Raw genomic sequence first — 5,406 nt, forward strand, 5'->3', positions numbered from 1 at the left:
GTTCATATTTGACACTCAACATGTCATGTTTTCATTATTGTACCTATCAACAATTTCTCCTACATCTGGCCTGTCTTTAGTTCCCTACCAATGATCCATTTGATGGAAATCCTCAAAGTATGAGGGTTGCTTGATTGGATTCTTCATGGTGAAGCTCTGCTGCTTAACCTTCACCCTCAAGACTATCTCATTGGAACCAAAATCGAGCAATTCTCGACTTGTAGACAAGGATAGCCATCCAAGGATTACTGACATCTAATATGCTTCTTCTATATCCAAGATGATGAAGTCAACTAGAAAAATGAACTCTCTCGCCTTGATAAGCATGTCTTCAGCTATTCCGTAGGGGTGTTTTAGTGATCGATTCGCCTTCCGAAGGATAATAGATGATGCTTTAGGATCTCCTAATACCAATTTTCTGTAAAGATGTAAGGAAGTTAAATTAATATTTGCTCCCGAATCAATAAAACAATTTACATTATATACATTTCCTATGGAGCAAAGTAAAGAACAATTCCTTGGATGCTTAGTTTGGAAGGGATTTTGTGTTGGATGATTGTGCTGCAATTTTCAGATAGTGCTATTGTTTCATGCTCGAGCAGGTTTCTCTTTTTTGTCAACATCTTATTCAAAAACTTGGAGTAGTTTGGGATTTGAAGGGATCACATCAATACATGGGATGTTGACGTGCAACTTTTTGAGGACTTCTTAAAATTTAGTGAACTACCTCTCCACATTGGTGTTTTGTAGCCTTTGAAGAGAGGGATCAGAGATGTGAGTGAAGTGCCATAAATTGTTGTCTTAAGTTGTGAATTGTCTGAAACTAATTGTTTATCCTTCTTTTTTGCTTCTTCGAATTGCTCCGCCCGTTCCTTGCCCTTAGTAGATATTTTAATTTTCTCTGTCTCCTTCATCTTTGTAGTGATTTTTGACCACTGAACACCACTCCAATTAGTAATAGCTTGAACCTGCAACACCATTGGTTGTCTTCGCAGTCTCCACTCCTATGGATTCTTTTCTGTGTCACTAGGCAAGGTACACTGTGATTTGTTGGCTAATGCAGCTGCTATTTGTCCCACCCGTTTCTCTAAGTTATGAATAGATGCTTGTTAATTTTGCATTGCTTTCTCTGTCCTGGTGATGTACTTGACAAGTAGATTCTCCAAAGATTGCCTCTTTTCTTGTTGCTGAATCATTGGTGGATTGTACATAAGGAAACACAATTTTTTTCCCCAAAATTGAACCATGCTTACATTTAGTGCGTATGCACAATACACATGATTTAGCCTCATGTTGAATTTTTGTGACATTGCGTACGCATGATACGAATTTTTGGGACCATGAACATTCTCAAATGTATACTTTGATCCCTTTTCAAAATTTCTCTTCTTGTTGACTTCTCTTCAACTCCAATTGACATTGGCATTCTTGAATCGCCACCTCGCAATTTGAAACAACTTTTGAATTATTGCATTCAATCCCCGTAGTTTTGATTTTGCCCCTTTTCTCTATTTTTTGCTTGTTTTCAATTCTTCATCGAATAATGAGTTTCATCAAATACGAATTAGGCTATATTTAATCAAAAGAACTACAAAAGATCATTATTTAAAGCCTCGAACAAGAGTATAAAATCAATTTATAATGAACCGTTGCATTACATTATTGTTGCATGATATTGATAATATCTACAACGATTAACCTAGCCAGTTAAATTAATATTGCTCATTTTTCAAAAAGTCCTCATCTAATGCACAAGTGAACGTAGATTGAAAACTAGGAATTTAGATTTTTTGAGCATGTAGGTGATGAAATTATTTATTATTTATTTATTTCCATTTCATTACATTACACTGTATATGTTTGAAGGTATATGTAATATCGATGTCGGAGCATTAAGTTAATAAGAAGGACACCTTATTTTGTGTTACTCATCTAAATTCCTTGTGTAAATATTTTTCTAATTTTTAATTATTTTGGATACAATATATTGCCTCCAAAATTATACTTTTTTAATTTCTTTTTTAGCCATCTCTATGCACCTAATATTAACGATTTACTTTCCTTTTTTAAATTTCAGCATTTAATTTTCACACAATAAGAAATAAAATCACATGGATAAACATTTTCGTGGCTTATTTGGAAAGTGGCAACTGTCATGTACAAGTGAAATAAAAAATTAGTCAATATGGGATTATCAATATTCCGATTTAGCTATGAAAATAAAGGAAAATAATCCATTAATATTAAGTGCATAGAGATGGCTAAAATAGGAACGAAAAAAAAAGCATAATTTTGGAGGCAGTAGAGTGTATCCAAAACAAATTAAAATGAGAAAGATATTTACACAAGAAAATTAGAAGAGTAACACAAAAAAGGTGTCCTTTGTATTAACTTAATGCTCCAACATCGATATTACAAATACTTTATAAAAGATTTACAGTATAATATAATAAATAATTAATTTATTTTACACTACAATCATAAATTAGTTTTTAATTTATTTTCCCACAACAGTGCCATAGCTTTTTTGTCAACGTCTTTTTTGTTCTTCGACACAGAAAAGAATCTTCTTTTCCTCCGTGATTTCAGTTCACGATGAAATCCAATCTGCATTATGTTGAGAAAAATTTTCGTGTCACAATTACGAGTGGCTTTCCAAAAGCTGTTTAAGTACCTTGCCTGCCATTTACTCAGGCCGTGTTCTTCCTTCTTTTTATAGATGCGAACGAGCTTCCATTATTCTATGGAATCCCCAATATTTCTATGATGCTATAAATCTTCACACCAAATCAGTGTAAGAATTTTGGATCATATAATAATCAAGAAAGACCATTCACTCGAAAACTAAATGCAATCATAATGAATTAATGATCGAATTTTAAATGTTAGAATTTATTCCAATTCATTTATTTATAAAAAATAGTAGAATAGGCTTGTGATAAATACTATTTACACTACACCAAAAAAGGGCTATTGTAACGATCAAAAAACGTTGCAAAAAGTCATTTGCAGCGTTTGAGCGTATGTTGCGAAGCTTGATTTTACTATTGAGGTAAGACTTTTTGCAACGTTTAAAAAACGTTGCAAAAGCCTAGTCTATTGCAACGTTTAGCAATAGACTACGAAAAGCCTATCTATTGCAACGTTTTCTAAACGTTGCAATAGACTAGGCTTTTGCAACGTTTAAAAGATGTTGCAATAATCTTTAAGCTGATTGGACCTTGTAAACCTTCAGCTGTTAGCTGCCATTTAATTTTTTGAATTGGAGTTTGACCTCCTCAACTTGTCTCTTTATACACCTCATTTTTAATTCTTATAAACTGAGACGTAATTGTTATGTCCAGCTTCTTGGAGTCCCCTATACCAAAGGGCATAGCATTCATTGCACAAGTTGGTCTCGGTGGTGAACTTCGCACGGTATATTATTGCTTTCTATTACCTTTTTAACTTACCTAATGTCAAAGGCATATTTCTAGTGTGTTTTCTCTGCAGCTATTCAACTAATTGTATTGGATGCATTTGCTGACATAGAGATTAGAAATTCAAAGGGCACACACTTTTTTACTTAATAAATCTAACCATCTCATCTTATGTTCACAAGAAAACTTTTGTAGTCAATTGGCTGGTTTTGATCTCACAAAATTTTCGAACCGCATGGGGAATTACATTCTAATTTTCATATGTTCTTTCTCAAAATTTGATATTGAGAGACTAATTTTAGTTCAATATATGGTACTAAGAAGCATCAAAGAATCACTATCATATTCTCTCCTCCATTTTCTTTTAATAACTGTAGGTGCCACAATTGGAGAAAAGAATTAACCCACTGGCAAAGCTTGGATATAAAAAGTGCATTGTTCCCAAGTCAGTAGAGAAAATTTTGTCAGAAATTCATTCTGAGGGAATGGAGATTTCGGGATGTAAAAATTTGGAGATGATTCACACTGTATTCAGAAGAGGTTGATACATTTTACTTTTGAACCTATTTAAATCATGTATGATATTATTGCTGTAAATATAAATTCTTCCAATTTTTCCCTGAGCCAGTAATTTTTCATGATCTGCCTTGAAAACATAAGGATTAATCTTTGCACATAATCAATGACCTACCTTCTTCACTGTTCAAACAAAGCAGTGGGGTGGACCTTACATATAATCTTCTAGGCCACCTTGTTAGCTCAGCCCCGACATTCCCAGCTAACCTCCATTGGGATTCAGTTAGTCTGCAATGTAGAAGGTGATGATACTAATGATTAATAAGAATGAGCGATAATTGAACTTGTATCAGTGTTAGAATTGACGTTTTTAAAACGAAAAAAACTTGTGTTTGCTAACTAATTCAGAAAATCATTATCAACGGTGAAGAAAAAATCCTGTAATTACTTTATGTTAGGAAAATGTTGTAATTGGCAATCTGTGACCAAAAGGACTAATTTGTCAAGTTTATAAAGTTAGGGACCAATTTATCAATGTCTAAAAGTTCAAGGACTTGTGTTGCAATTTTGCAATAATTAATGTATAGGTCTAGGGTAAAGTTGGATGCTTTGAAGATGAAAATGGCGCAAGATTGGTGCTAGAGTTTCGCCCTGACCTCGCTCGAGCCTAAATAACAGAACCTGCTTTGCTGGAGTTTTGCCACCACTTCGGTCGATCGAGAGTGCGTCGCTAGAGTTTTGCCGGCACTTCACTCGAGCGACAGTATCATTCGGCGTTTGGTAATTTTCCTTCCTCACGAATTTGAAACGCTCCATACTACCAAAAACGACCTACTATATAAACAAAAATTCCGCTTTTCATTAACAACCTTTGGCAAAACACATAGCACAATATTTTCCTCTCTACCAAAGGATCAATTGCAAAACTCTTCACCATATGATTCATTGAAAAAAAAAAACATCAAACACCTTTTCAAACAAAACACCTATCAAAAATCCTCACTACTTCTAGAAGATCAATTGATTGAAGATCCGGGAAGGAGGTTGATTGAAGAACTGGAGTTCTTGTTGATTCACGAGAAATAGAAGAAATACAAGGCTGGGATTTTGGTGCAGATCTGCAGAATCCAGGAGAGCTTTGGTTGATACAGTAAGGAGGTCAGAGTGTTGTTAGATACAGTCATGTCTGGCGTACTGTAAGTTGGAGTTTTCTATAGTGAATCCCTACTGGCTTGTGCCCGGAGTTTTTACCCAGTTGGATTTTCTCTGTCAACAATTTTTGTGTTATTTATTGCTTTCTGTCAATTTCAATTCAACCGGCAATTCAACATAGGTAGTTAAATCATGTGAATGAATCTGGACAACGTTTAATTTATGTGACTTGTTGCATAACTTAATTAAATTGTTAAATTCCACATAGACACCTATTCACCCCCCCTCTAGGTGTTGGTTGGGTCGAACTATAGCCTTT

This window comes from Olea europaea, chromosome 15 (assembly GCF_002742605.1).
Source record: "Olea europaea var. sylvestris chromosome 15, O_europaea_v1, whole genome shotgun sequence".
Taxonomy (NCBI): domain Eukaryota; kingdom Viridiplantae; phylum Streptophyta; class Magnoliopsida; order Lamiales; family Oleaceae; genus Olea; species Olea europaea.